Source organism: Octopus bimaculoides, chromosome 8, assembly GCF_046866305.1.
Source record: "Octopus bimaculoides isolate indiv1 chromosome 8, ASM4686630v1, whole genome shotgun sequence".
NCBI lineage: Eukaryota > Metazoa > Mollusca > Cephalopoda > Octopoda > Octopodidae > Octopus > Octopus bimaculoides.
Genome location: NC_142935.1, coordinates 34,059,280 through 34,076,967, shown reverse-complemented (window position 1 = coordinate 34,076,967; position 17,688 = coordinate 34,059,280).

Below are 17,688 nucleotides of genomic sequence, written 5' to 3'. Positions count from 1 at the left end.
GAGACACACCCAATTAACCTTAATCTTATCTACCAAATACTTCAGTTCACTAGAGGGATAAAGTAGTGTAGGGTACGATGGCCTCTTGGCTGAAACAGCTGTAAGATATTAAGCTACTTTCTATGCTCTACGTTATATGTTTTCATAATTACTGGTATTTTTATATTTCTATATTTTATACTTTTATATTTGATATTTTATATAGTGTATATCTAAATTATAATATGTTATACATGTATGTATATTGTTATAATTGTCTTTTTAAAAAATAAATAAATAGACATATTATAACGTCTAAAAGTTGATGAATACCATTTTTTGATCCTCTCCAATTTCTTATTGATTTATAAATTAGGGGTAAATTAACTATTTACCCTCACACATTTATTACACTCTGTAATGAAATTGCTATGCAATGAAAAACAATTGTGTATTAATAATTGGGTATTCTACCAGCAGTATTTTGGATAAATATTATTCCTTAGTTGGTTGGATTTACAACTTCTAAATCTCTTGTATATACATATATGGAGACGCAATGGCTCAGTCGTTAAGGCAGTGGACTCGTGGTTGTAGGATCGCGGTTTCGATTCTCAGACCGGGTGAAACACCTACATCTTCACGAGTTTCGGCAGGGGGTGGTAGTGAACTTTGCTGTACTCTTTCACCACAACTTACTCTCAGTCTTGTTTCTGTTCTACCTGTATTTCAAAAGGCCAGCTTTGACACACTCTGCATCACGCTGAATCTCCCTGAGAACTACGTTAAGGGTACACATATGTGTCTGTGGAGTACTCAGCCACTTGCATGTTAATTTCACGAGCAGGCTCTCCCGTTGATCGGATCAACTGGATCCCTCATCTTCGTAACCGACGGAGTGCCTCAATATATATATTTACATACACTGCAACAGTAATAGAAAGACAATAAATTCACATTATTACAGCGCATATAAATACTTTTGTAAATCCTCACACAAAGAAATTCAAGCAAATGTTGCACGTGATAAACTAATGGGGTAAGGAATTCTGAATAAATGGTAAATGATAGAATTTGCGGAAATGAAATGGAAAGTAGTAGTCTATACAATTAGAAGTTATTAATTACTACGCTTAACATAAAACTGACAGATTTTAAAACAATAAAACATAACCCTGATGTAATCTCTGCAGTGATAGCAAAACAATTCCATTTTATGAGATTTATCACAAAGCTTATCTCGGTGTTTTAACCAGAGACTAGTGAATGTCTGGAAATCGTATGTTTAATAGCGATAATATTTAATGAACCATATCCTCCTAATAGCCCTGGTTTGATGCCAAAAGATAACGTAGCAAAGAATAAAAATAATATAATAATTTCTGACTTTTCACACACAATAAAATATGCATCAAATTCAGATAAAATACCTTTCTCAAATGTTAACTTATATAATGGAATACCTTATAAAAGTGATATGCATTACCTAAATGTTTTCTCTTTATATATACATACATAGAAATGAATTCAGATATGCGTGTATTTGAGTGTACATGTATCTCTCTACAATTCTATTAAACTATCACTTTCATCACTCATCACTCTCTTCCTATAGATATGTACATATATTTCAAACATATATATATATATATATATATATATATATATATATATATAAACAAATAGTAAATGAGTATATGCATATATACGTACAGGTATGTGCATACCTACATCCACCTGTATGTATAGGTGCATACCTGGGTACAGGACATTGCAAGCAAAGCGTAGACAAGAAAATAATGATAATCAGAGTACAGAAAACACACAAGCCACATAGAGAACATTTTCCTTCATCAGCTACCCCCGTTTTAACACCGGCGTTTCGAAGAGCTGGGTAGGACGCATCGTTAAAACGGCTCTTCCCATGGACCGCAAATTAAATTTGTATAAACAAATTAAACCTGTGCCATGGAGGAATGTAGTGGCGGACAAAAAATAAGATAGGAAATCAAACGGAAAAGGCTATACGGCCAGACGGGAAAATATATATATATATATATACATCTGTGGGCGTGTGTATCGGTGTACACAGAAACATATACAAATGCACACACATCTATATATATATATATATATATATATATATATATATATATATATATATATATATATATATATATATATATATATATATATATATATATATATATATATATACATACATACATACATACATATATATACATACATAATATTTATATATATATATAAAATTATACGTATATACTAACATACACCTATAAACATGTATACATATATCTTTGTATGTATGTATGTATTTATGTATTTATGTGTGTATGTGCATAGGCACACATGAACAAAAATAGAAATTCATAGAAATGTTTATTTCTATGTATTACTATCTAACATAAAACGAAATCTGCGCAGACATTGACCTTGACGAGCAGCTGTTATCGAAACGTAAGTCTCAACAGCTTCACACAGAAGAGAAGAGAGATTTGCCTGGCTAGAAGTATGGAAGAAAAGATAGAGTTTGTCACGGCCACATACGGAACTATGTGATACAGTAATATTATAATAGCTTTCCATGCTTTTCCGTATTTTTAGTAATATAATTTCACAAAATCTATAACATATGTTGCTTTGGCTTTTCATTGTAACAATGCGAACATTATAATTACAGATATTGTTAGCGTTATGAGGAAATGAATAAATAATAACTATGCAAATATAATATGCACAGGTACATTGAAATATAGTCTGAAATTAGCTGTCCAGTATTAAATACTAACAATATCTCATCTATGATTTTTTGGCAAATATGAAAACTCTTGGTCAAATTACATCACACGACTTGTACATCAGAGTTTTTGAAATGGAGCTTTAATCTATAATTACAAAAGTGGACAATTCAGCGTTATATAGTATACTCTTTGATCAATTTTGCGCGAAATACCTGAAATTTATTGATGTTTGTATACAAATAGAGAATAACAATAATTTCATATACAGTGGTACATAGCAATACCATTTCTTTAAGCACTAATATACAGTGTATAGCAAATGCAAGCAAAACGGATATATGCGGTGAATAATGAATTGGTATACATACATATATATATATATATATATATATATATATATCTGTGTGGGTGTGTGGGTGTTTATGTAGGTATATATATATATATATATATATATATATATATATATATATATATATATATATATATATATATATATATTTATTTATTTATATATATACCGACACACACATACAACATGCGCACTGTTACACAGAGGGATATATAGATAGATAGATAGATAGATACTATATTGTGTATGCTTGTTCTTAAAGATATATTTAGAAATTGAGGGTAACGCAACTTATCTATCTTGAATGGATAGATAACTTGCCCGGATTTATGCAACACTTCCACGCTAGATGCCGCCATCGAATGACATGGCATGATTGTTGAACTTAGGTTTTAATCACATTGGAATTTAGCGAGCAGAAATATTGCATATGCACACGCTAGGACTGAAGGTAGTAACAGTAGCGATTGACAGTTTGTTCATCCGCTCAGCATCTAATGGTATTCACCATTGTTACATTAAAAATCATTTACGCAGAAAGTTCATATTCCCCATGCTGCAATCGCATGGTTTCAATATACACTTGCTCAAGGGGTTGCATGTTATATAACTCATAGCTAAGAACCTGACATGTGATAATACCCCAGATTAGCATAGAACATTTAACAATAAATAGCGATAAAGATTTCGTTCTACATTCCACAAAACCTGGAAATACCCCATTAGAGCCCCACTACTCGATGCATTTCAAAACCATATCCAAGACAAAATAGGATCATGTATTCAATAAATCAAATAAAGAAGTGTTTGAAGATTCAATCTATAGCATTCGTGGATTCTTAATTCCAAAATGGAAAAGCTGTTGTCAAGTGTATCTAGACACGACGGGCAGATAGGTTTTTGTAAGCGTGATACATTAGCTGGTAAATAGTGTCACAGATGAAAACGTAATATGCAGTTAGAAGCTTAAAGAAGTACGAAATGAGTGAGGAAGAGGGGGGCATACAAACACACATACACACACACATATAAGGAATATTGTTTTCTTTTCTCTTTGTGGGGGTGTAAGGAAATTGATCTTTGACAGTCATTTTCAAAAAAGGGAATTACTAGGAGATACGATCATTTTACGTATTTCCAAATAAAAAGAATCAGGTTCAGTTTTCTGTCCTCTTCATGTAATCGAGTAAGTTGTGTCAAAATCATCCTTTGCCAACATTTGACATGTTTAACAACAATGTTCAAAGAAAGCAATGGAAGTCGGTGACTACTATTGTAGTATGAAGAAGTATTTTGACACGCTACAATCGTTTGCGATATTCGTTAAAAAAACGAAACGTGAACGTAATAATAATATTTGTGCGCTCTCAATTGTTTCCAATAACTTACTTGTACTAATGTTCTCATAAAGTTCGAATTTATAGTAAAACACCTAGCAAAACATAGCAATATTTTGTAGCATACTATAAAAAAACAAAAGAATGGTAGTTAGATATGTTTCAAATTTTATGAAACAATAAAGATTTATGAAGCAATAAACAAATTTCATACCTATCCACAAGCTATTATAAATAATGATAGTAGTCACTCATAATTCGAGAAACATATTTCTGCAATTTCTTGCTGAAAACCCACAGAAATTTATTAGCTTATACTGATCAGATGTATGTGCTTTACATGACGTCACTGCCTCTTTTATGAAATCGACGTTCCCTGAATAGCTGTACGGCGTGGAGCATGTCATATGTCGAAATAATCGCAGAGCAACGTGAGCTGTGGCATTTTACTCAAAACACAATATACCATCCGGACTAGAGGTTCAGGAATTGAGACCCGGCTCTCGTGAACATGAGTGCAACGATCTCCCTCACACAAAATATTGCCTAGCATATTTAACACAACCAAGTATAAAGAAATCACCTCTTCAATACAACCAGACACACGCTGGAACACAGGTAAATTTAGAAACAAATGCTTCGACATATACATTTAGGGGTGTATGTGCGTTTAAGCATTTTGTGTTCTGTATGTACAACCCCACCCATGTAAACATACATACATACATACATAAATACGTACATATATACATATATATATATATATATATATATATATATATATATATATATATATATATATATATATAAATTCAAAAAAGGATAAAATTCTTTTACAAGAATTTTATCAAGAAGCCAGTGTGTAAAAAAAATTCATAAGGGAAATATCTATTTTTTGGGACAATATTGTGCTGATGAAAGAAATCTAGATTCATTCTAGTAACCGCGAAATCGGTCGATAGACAATTAAGTTCATTTAATTTAAAAGAAAGTTGGTCATCTTCTGTTGGTTGTTTTTTCCTCGCATTGGGTACTAAATGAGGTTATTATGAGAAGTCCACTGTGTGGCGTTATACTTTTTCTGTAATAATGCCCTTTATATAAATATAAACGAATATATATATATATATATATATATATATATATATATATATATATATATATATATATATATATATATATATATATATATATATATATATATATATACGCATATACCAACACACACACACACTCACGCACACGCACACACATATGTACGCACATGCATATATATATATGTGGCCTGCGTGTTTTTTGTATCTTGTTCATCATTTTGTCCATGTTTTTTGGCAACATCATGTACCGAGATATACATCTATATATACATGTAGATGAAGGTATGTACATACATGTACATATATATGCATATACTCATATATTATTTGTATCACACGATCGAACGCACGCGTTACCTTTGCAAGTAAGTTTTGAACTTCATTTTTCTGACGCGACTCTTTCTATCGTTGTATCTATCCCCCCTCTCATTCTTCCATCTACTGTCACTACTCTCTCTCTCTCTCTCTCTCTCTCTATCTATCTATCTATCTATCTATCTCTCGTTGCTCATTTATATTATACTTCCCCCCCTTTTCTACCTCTACCACACTTTCTCCCTACCCCTCGCTGGTCACATGTGTCCAGCTACTAATTCTTTTCATTCTTGGCCTCACCAAGCACACACGAACATCCTTCTTCGTCCCGTTTCCTTCTAGTTCGTGCTTTGCAGCGTTCAATATACACATACTTTTTCACGTCTGGCCGTATAGCCTTTTTTGTTTGTTTATTTCACCGTTTCGTTTTCCTGTCTTGTTTTCCGTCCGCCACTATCCTACATGGAACAAATTTAATTTGTGTCCGTGGGAAGAGCCATTTTAACGATACGTCCTGCCCTAACTCTTCGAAACGCCAGTGTTATAATGGTGGCAGCTGATGAAGGATATGTTCTCTATGTGGCCTGTGAGGTTTCGTACTTTGTTCATCATTTTGTCCATGCTTTTTTGCAGCGTCATGTACCCAAATATGCATCTATATGTACATGTAGATGAAGGGATGTACATACATGTACATATATATGCATATACTCATATGGTAAGTAATCATATATTAATTAATATCGATTAATTACCAGGAAGCTAGCACATTTAAAGAATCAAAAAGATTCAGAAATAATATCTGCATTCTCAGGGGATTAAAGTACATTTTTATATATAGCGTTGACCGCTAACGTGGACAATCAATGTGCTAGAAATAGATCACAAGATGTGATCTATTTCTAGCACATTGATTGTCCACGTTAGTGGTCAACGCTATATATAAATATATATATATATATATATATATATATATATATATATATATATATATATATATATATATATATATATATATATATATATATACTTCTAATATAAAATGTTTTCCCAAAAAGTTCATCAAAGTGGCCAGCATATTTAAATACCTTTAAAGGTGAAAATTATAAACAAGGGTAAAAGATAAAAAAGAGTTCTATGCCAATATGCTGAGAATAGACTTTAAACCGTCAATCACCACATTACAACATACATTCACTATGAATTATTCAATATAGAGATAACGGGTTTTTTTTCTTAATCTGTTAGCTTGCCTTCCTCGACTTCAGCACGACGTGTATGCATAGTGAATGTATATTGTAATGTGGTGGTTGACGATTTCAAGTCTATTCCCAGCATATTGGCATAGAAATATTTTTTTTTATTTTGCCCTTGATTATAATTATATATATATATATATATATATATATATATATATATATATATATATATATATATATATATACATATTATCAGTATTTTATATGTCAATAAAAGAATATTTTGAGGATAGGAAAGAGGCCCTTAGTTTCGTACGTATACAGTGCCTAGCAGTATAGACGACTCAAATGTTCATAGGCGCGTACCCTCTCTACTACTGGTGGAAAATTACGTCACGGTCGTTAGTTTTGTAAACAATTATACAAAAATGACCATTGGCTTCGCACGGGTATAGCGCTCAGCAGTGCAGACGACGCATGAGACTCAATTATACGGAAAATATCATTGATTTCGCGCTGATAAAGCGCTGTAGAGGATATGTATCTTGTAGTGAGTTGGTGCGTTGGGTTTCAATAAACAGCAGAGACTCGGAAATCAGAGTATAATTTCATTTATTTAGCATAAATGATACTGCGTTGTTCGGACATCGAAACATATCACTACATTACAAACGTGTATAACTAGCTACGAGTTATATGCGGAGAAAGCATGTATTTGGTTCAGCTTGGTTTATAGCAGTGAAAACTGCTGTTGTGGGTTGTTGCATATCTTGGCTGAGTTGATAGCAGTTAAAACCGCTGTTAGTACATGCGAATATCTTGGCTGTGTTGTTAGCAGTTAAAACCGCTTTTCGTACGTTCGAGTCAGAAACTAGATTCAGACTGTCTATTTACCGTTCCGTGTTGTATTTATAGTTAGCAGCGAGGTAGACGATCTATTTTTAGCTATGGTGAAATTCAGCTGCTGATTTACAAAAAGGGCTTTCAATTTAAGGTTACCACTAAGGGAGCTGTCAATCTATTTTTAGCTATGATGAAATCTTAACTAACTAAAGCTAATATTTTCCTAATCTAAATATTTTATTTGAAATTTCATCCCTCTCTGCAATATTTTATGTAAATATCTTCTTGTTCTGTAATTTACCAGATGTAATAAGTTGTCCTGAACTTTTCCAAGTGTAATAGCTTGTCCTGTAATTTTCCAGGGCTATAATATTCTTTTCTACTCGAGGCACAAGACCCGAAATTTTGAGGCTAGTCGATTAGATCGACCTCAGTACACAACTGGAACTAAATTTCTCGACCCTGAAAGGATGAATTTGAACTCAGAACGAAAAGACAGACGAAATACCGCTGAACATTTCAACCGTTTCTGCCAGTTCGCCGTCTTTCCAGGTTTATAATATTTTAGAATACCATTTCTCTTGCTCGCATTTTTCCATGTAATATATATCATACTGACCATTGTAAGCTTGATGTTATCAACATTTCTTCAAACTACGTGTGTGCACACGTGCGAGGAAGATATGAGAAGAGTGGGACCTCCAGACAGCTGATAGTCCAAACAATAAAAAATGCGCATTTATTAGTTATCATTGTTTGGTGGGTTTGTATAAAACAAAGCTGCTGACAGTTGTAGACACTAGACGTGGAGAAAGAATGGTTGAGTGATATTAGAAGTGTATAGAATTACAATAAGATGATGTTTGGCAGGGTCATAAAGTTTGATTTCCTTTGAAATGATTCGCAATAAAACGTATTCCCAAAATTCAGGAGGGCTCCCTGTGGAGATGAAAAAGTTAACGACATTGATATCTGCAGGGGCTAGCTCACAGGGGAAAACACTGTACGTAATGAAATAGATACCATCAAAACTGGGTTTTTTTATACTTTACATGGTCGAAAGTACTTTCGCACTTGATGTGCATTCATATAATGTGGTGCACCTGACGTATCAGAGTTGAATCAGCGAACACTTCCAACTGTATACAATGTGGATTACACTGCAACGTGGGAAGCTAATTTGGATTAATTCCCTTCAGAGTTGTTACTCGTAGAACAATTGCCCTTCTAAACGTGCAGAGCAACATAATTCAGCAAAGTTAGTTGTAATATGTTTTGCAAGGCATTACAAGGAGCAGCTAGAGTTTGGCAGGTGGTATAGCTTGAGGTTTAGATGATGCGCAAAGTGCTATCATATGGTTTGGAGAACGGCCTTACGTTTGTGATTGCTGGTTAAAGAAAAAACAGATTTGAGAGGGGGTCGACTTTCTCGAGTCCTCATTATATCACTCCATTTTTTAACATTTAGTAAAGTGATGTTGAATTACAAAGATAAATAACGAATAATCATCACACGTTGTTATAATATTTTAAGTTGCAAACATAGTCATTCTATTGAAGTATATCTGTACATTGCTCCAATGCTACAAAATTTTACTGACCCAGTCGTATAAAGAGGAACAGTTATTTTTTCAGGATTTGAACACTTGACTACTTAAATATGATTTTCAATAATAATTTTCAACAATTACATGTTAATTATATTTGCAGTACTTACTTTAGTAATAATTTCAATATAAGGAAACTGGACGTAGCTTTAATTACTATAAGAATTTTAAATAAGTAAATTTAATATGATAAATAGACGTTCTTATGTTCCTATGTCAATTCGAAATGGCAGTCGACCGTGCTAAACTATTGCGAAGCATGAAAAATATATATATTCCTTAACAGCAATTCACTAAATCTCTGACACTGGACCTGACCTTTGCTCTCTGTCTATGATTCTAATCACACTGTTAATACAACTATAATTTATCTTCGTAGGGTATTGTTTACAAACGCATGCAATTTAACAGAAATGCCTCGTAGTTAATGCATTCAATTACAAATTGAATGCATTAGCTACAATTATCAGTGCTTGTAACAGCCGGTGAGATTATTTATATATACGCAACATATACATATAACATATATATACATACATATATATATATTTATATTCATATATATAGGTATATATATGTATATGTATATATATACTTGTCTGTATGTGTATATGTATATATATATATATGTGTATATATATATATATATATATATATATATATATATATATATATATATATATATATATATATATATATATATATACATATATATACATATATATATATATATATATATATATATATACATATATATACATATATATATATATATATATATATATATATATATATATATATATATATATATATATATATATATATATACATGCATGTATGCATATATTCATGTTTCTGTGCAACTAAACTTACACACATGCATACACACATCTACGAACGCTCTTTTGTATACATGTACATAAATATATTAATAAGACATAATTTTTAAATTTTATCTATAGAAAAATATTATAAGATGTTATAAATCTTGCCATCAATTACTGGAGGCGAGTGAAGATAAGCTAATGAGTCTGAATGCCATTATCTCTGATATCCATATAAATTAAATCAGTAGCAACAATTAACAATTTAACCGAGCATCTTAAATGGATGTATGCTGTGCTATCAATTTATAATTGCCACTTCAAATAGAGAATACATCAGTTTCAATATGTATACACTCTCAATGAAATTCTTTGATGTATTTGCTACCTTTTTAGCCTGAAAGCTATATCAAGATGTTTGTCAATATAACTTATAAATTATACATTCCACATTGCTTCAATATACACAAAATGCAAATGATTACAGCCCTTATACGATTCTTTTGACGTTACTACTTTGCTAATTGTATGAAGATTTCTGTTCTATAAGTTCCACGTTTCTGAACTTAGATGGCAAGCTCCTTTAAAGAAATATACAGCAATGGATTGAAATGAAATTGTAAATGTAAAGCAACTATTCGAAAAAAAAAAATGGTATGTATTACTGCAACTACTTATGCATTTTTATAGACGCTGCATGTCAGAATGAAAGTGCATTTTCGACAGCAATATTTGAAATTTTATTTGTTATTTACTCTAAAGTAACGTTAAGGATAAGAGTTTTATTGGCTGAAATTATATAATGCAAGATACCCAATCGGAAGATATATTCGTTTCTTAATATTTTTTTGTTGACGCTTCATAAATTCATTGTAAAATTGCGAACTTATTAACGTCCTCTCCAACAAGATTTGTTAGACAATGTACGTAATAAAAGTTGCCGATTGTTATTGTGAATCTAAGAGATTAATGTTTCGACTGTTAATTACAATTTTGGGGCCGAGAAAACCGCATTAAATTGCACAGAATCAATTCACATATAATTAAACTTTGATAAATTCAATTAAATAAACGGTCCACATGTATCAATAATTATTAGAAGGTATCTGTTATGTTAGATATAATCTAGGATAAGAGGTTTCCAATTTATCGTAAATAGTATTTAGAATAAACTAAGTTCTGCTGCAATTGCCCGTAGTGTATCATTTGTTCCTGAAACACAAACGTATTTATAGAAAGCTATAACTTAAATGTATTAAAAATAGCAGCGAAAATCTCCTCGTAATAGATGCTAATATCAAACATGGAGGTTGCAACGGAGAATTTAACCTTACTTATACTCTGACGAAAACAAATAAAATAAATAAAATCGGAATTAAATTTGGAAAGGTTTTCTGTCAATAACATGATTTGATATTTCCCATCCTGGAAACTAATTTTATTGTCTTAATTTGGGGGTTTGTATAACGTTAGCACTTTTATTTAAAGAGCTATTTTTTCTTGAGAAACAAAACATCTAAATGATGTTCAATTGCTCAATAAAACGCATATTGACAAAAAGCTATTTCTAAAATTATATATATATTTATAGGGGCAATAGAATATTACTCACACACTCATCTAGTGTTCGAAAAATCTCTAATCGCTATACCCACACACCCATACACATGCATACATACATACATACATATGTATACATGTACATATACTCTTGTATTGTGTGTATGCACGCGCGTGTGTGTATGTATGTCAGTTCTTTATATGTAATCGAATACTTGTACATATATATGCGTGTGTATATACTCACACATATGGCTACGTCTATGTATACACACGAATAATAGACAGAAGGTTAGAGAAAAATATATATATACAAAAATATAAAAAGAAAATCGACTTGTAAATGAATTTGTGCTGATGTTTTACAAACTTACATCTTTGATGTTTGTTTATTTCTCTTCGTCGATATTACATACTTTGATATAGTTGTTAAACCAAGATTATATTCTACACTTTAATTTTCAATATCAAAGACAGAAAAGAAATGAAAAAAAATATATAAACATCAAATTGAACAGCGCACATATAAACAAGAGAAGATATAGATTTAATCACATCGTTGACCGTACCAGTGTTTGATACATCTCATTTCATCATGTATAAGATATATCTAAATTCATGATTCCATGTGATGTATACGATTCACAAGTTCTATGACAGAATTTCTAATAGGATTCCAGTCTATTCCTTTTCATGCATTGAAACCGTTCTATACATCACTTTTAAAATAGAGGTTATGTTTACGTATGTATGCAAGTATGTGTGTATTTATGTATGTTATGCGTATGTATGTGTCTATGTATCAATGTAGGTATACATGTCTAATGGATGTAGGAACGTATATATTCAAACAGAGAAACAAGAACACATTATTAACGACCAAGCAGTAATTAGTACTGTACAGCAAACTTCATACTCTAATATGCATTAGTAACCCTACCAAAACTGCGGTATTTATCCTCAGAAAGCATCTCATATATACGTATAGTGTTCAAACCCCAGAGAGTATGGACACTGCAAGTAATAGATCTCGGGATTTCGTAGTATTTGACTAATCACTGCTATTCTATATATCAGTACGAATAAATTTGACTAGCATAGAACGATAGTGAATACCTACTTCTGATGAAATGTAAGCACGCACTAATCATTTAGTCAAGCAGCTTCACAACCGATGTGGAGCGTTTTTTGTTCACATCTTATATTCTGTACTGTTAAAGATTATACTATAACTCTACAGGCAAAGCCAGCTTCAAGAGGAAAATCGCAGTTCTACGGTGTTCTTAAATGACACCCAGGCTACGTAATATATAAAGACACCAATTTAGTAATAATGCAACTTTCGTCGCTAGTAGCATATTTTTACCCAATCCGGCAAATATTTACGATGCCAATGGTTGATTAATCATTGTTTTCCTATATATTATGGATAGCATGCGGCAAAAAGGAACACCCGTCACAAATACTGCGCAAACACAATTAAATCTTGTAAAACAAACATTCTATGCCATTGTAGGGCATTGTTTCCTCTGCTACTAATATTCTAATCATGTTACTAGAGGTCGTCTGTATGAAATGATTTTTCATGTCGAATACTGCAGTTTTATAGCAATCTATAAGGTTAATTATACTAAAAAGAAAATACTGAGTAGTAATAGATAGACAGATATATACATATATATATATATAGATATGTATGTGTGTATGTATGTATGTATATATATATATATATATATATATATATATATATATATATATATATATATATATATATATATATAATCATAAATATACAGGGTTTAGCATGAGTTGCTTCTCCAACATACTGTTCGAGAAGCAACTCATGCTATATATACATATATACATTTAAATAATAAGGGTGAAAATTGAGTATTAATTTAATTACTATCAATTTAAAACCAGTGGCCCAGCATACTGAAAACTCTGAAGATTCATAAAAAATATATAACATACATATAAGAACGATGACCACTAAATGGACATCCATTATGCTAGAAGAGGACCATCTATGGTCTGACTACTAAGAAGAGATTGTTCTCAAGAAAATTCAGCGAACGCCAGAATGTAAGCGAGTAAGACAAATGAAAAGATACAAAATATCAAAATTAATCACACACTGGTTTTGTTGTTACCACTTACCTAATTACTTTTTTTCTGAAGAGACATATATAATTGGATATGTGTTGTTTATAAATCTAATAATATATACAAGTCGAAACAAATTGTTGGCTATCTTGGTTTTTTAATGACTGTTTATGTTATCTTATATCGTATTATATTCATAGTAAATTAGGATTGTCAATTGAATCTCTCTATGTGATTTATTGTTTTTCTAATTTGCATTATACCCATATTTATGTGGTATTCAACTGACGTACCGGTGATTCGGATGTTTTACACACCCCTTTGAAAGAATTCCTTCCTATACCTTGTTACATTAGTATATATATGTGCGTGTGTGTATGTGTGTGAGTGTGTGTGTGTGTGTGTGTGTGTGTGTGTGTGTGTGTGTGTGTGTGTGTGTGTGTGTGTGTTGCAAGTACAGCGGCTGAATGTCGCAATTTTTTCTATATATTACGTTCTAGAGCGAACGACTGCTATTTCTTGCGACAAGGTGTTTAGTACTGAGAAGGGGCATTTCTGGTTCAGCCACCTCACTAGAAGATGGTAAGGATTATGTCCCTTGCTTGCAATAGATCGGACGCAGGTTGTGTCGTTCCTCTAGGGTTAAAGAATACTAGTAACCTCGTACTGTACGGAACAGCGATGATCACATGGCAACAGGCATTACTTTTCAGTATAGCTTCAACTTGCATCCCGTACAGATATTTCAAAGCTAGCTACTTGCTTGTTTTATATATATATATATATATATATATATATATATATATATATATATATATATATATATATATATATATATATATATATGTATGTATGTATATGTCTATGCATACATATATGTATAAGTATATTTGTACATATATATATACTTGGAAGAGGACGCGTGGCGTTCAATCATATAATAATATAAATAATATATATACAATATATATATATATACATATATATATATATATATATATATATATATATATATATATATATATATATATATATACATACACACACACACACACACACACACACACACACACACACACACACACACACACACACACATATATATATATATATATATATATATATATATATATATATATATATATATATATATATATATATATGTATACATGTCTCTTAAAGGATAGAGCTCAAAATCAATGCATTGAAGATATTTATTGCAGCAACAATTATAATAACAGAAACAACCACAATAAGCCAAACCTATGCACATTTCAATAGGGTATCCCGGAAAAATAAACCACATCATAAGATGTCTCGTAAAATATTGTAACAAATTACAACATATTACAAATTTCTAGATACTCCATCTCATCAGGGTCGCATTATTGCCATCACCAATACTATTATTATATATATATATATATATAAGTTCAAAAAAACACAAAAAAACAATAACAAAAAAACAACAAAGTGAGGACGTGATACGGATAGTGTTATTGGCCGCTCGGGAAAGGAAAGAGAGAGTGAATGACATTTCGGGCGGAGCCCTTCGTCGGAAAGATGTAAAGTTCGGAGAATGGAAAAACGGAGGAAGAGGAAAATGGTACCGATGCCCACGAGGTTACACTGTGAAAGAACCGGAAGAGGAAGTGGTGGGGGACAAGTTATTTCTAAGACAGGAGAGCGAAAAAGGGAGATGAATATCTGTGCCTGCGCGAGAGTCTGCGATTGTGTGTCTGATAACAGAACGTGTGTGTGCGTATGTATGTGTGTTTGTGTGTGTGTGTGTGTGTGTGCATGATTTGGTGGTTTATCTGTTAGTGTGTATGTGTGCTTGTGTGTGTGACGTGGAAGGAATTAGTCGCAGGAATAGTTAGTGGATGCTTATGGACAATGGTAAGTGGAAGGTCAGCAGGCAGTTTTTGAGTATGTGTGTGTTCGTGTGTGTGTTTGTGTGGGGTTGTAGGTGTTGGGTACGTGTACGTGTGTGTGTGTGTATTTTGTATGTGCGCGTGTGTGTATGTGTATGCTTTTGTGCGTGCCTGTGTGTTTGTGTGTATGTGTATGTTGTGTATATATGCGTTGCTGTGTACGTGTGTGTGCGTGCGTTTGCTATTGTAAGTGCGTGTGTTGTTTGTGCCCATGTGTGTGTGATTGTATGCGTGTCTGTGTGAGTGTGTAGCGTTGGTGAGAGGTGTGTGTGTGTATGTGGGTGTGTGCGTGTGTGTGTATGTGTGGATGTGCGTGTGTGTGTGGGATTGTGAGTGTTAGGTACGGGTGTGGGTGTGTATATGCGCATGTGTGTTTATGTGTGTCTGTATGTGTGTGTCCGTGTACGTGTGTGTGAGCGTGTGTGTATATTTTTGTGCGTGCGTGTATGTGTATATTGTGTGTTTTCGTGCGTGCGTGTGTGTTGTGTATGTGAGTGAGTATTGTGTATGTGGGAGGTGTGTGTGCGTGTGTGCGTGTGTGCATGTGTGTATATGTGTATGTGTGTTGCGTATGTGTGTTTGTGTATGTGAGAGGTGTGTGTATGTGTGGGTGTGTGTGTGTGCATGCGTATGTGTGTGAGAGCGTAAGGATGTGTGCCAGGTACGTGTGTTATTTTGTGTGTGTGTGTGTGTATGTTTGCGTGATTGTTAGCGTGTGTGTGTATGCGCAAGTGTGCGTGTGTATGTGCGTTTGTATAAGTGTGTGGGCGAGTCTGAGAGTGTAAGTGCATGCATATGTGTTGTGTGTGTGTGGTGTGTTTGGGGGGGGGGGTAGGTGTGCTTTCATGTGTGTGTATGGGTGCGTGTATTTTGTGTGTGTGTGTATGTGTGCCTGTAGGAAGGGGTGAGATACATTGTGGAAAATTGTAGTGAATGTAAAAACAAGAGAATAATGGATATAATGTCAAGTGGACGATGGGGGAGGGTAAAAAAATAAAAATAAAATATATATATATATATATATATATATATATATACATATATATATATATATATATATATATATATATATATATATATATATATATATATATATATATATATATATATATATATATATATATATATATATATATATATACATATATATATATATATATATATATATATACATATATATATATATATATATATATATATATATATATATATATATATATATATATATATATATATATATATATATATATATATGCATATGTGGGCACAGGACGTCATGAAACGTGTAGAACAAAATATACCTAGTACGAGTACATGGAATATGGAGTATTTTTCCGACAACGAAAGACACAAATAGAAAACAAGGCAAACAAAATAAAGTACGGGCCTTCCTTAGTTGTTGGCTGTTTTGCTACTCTCGTAATTTGAGCATTTAAGAACAATATACGCTTTCGATAAAACAGTTGCTCCCGCAAAGCAAATTACATAAAATGTTGGGTTTTGCGTAGGGTTAAAATTGAATATGTATATATATATATATACATATATATATATATATATATATATATATATATATATATATATATATATATATATATATATATATATATATATATATATATATATATATGGGAGAACGTACGAAAAAAACAACAACAGACGAGGACAGGTGGTGTAAACAACAAAAGGATGTATTAGTATGACGCTCGGGAATGCGGAAAGCTGTAACGTTTCGAGCTACGCTCTTCAACAGAAAGAATACGGAGACAAGGA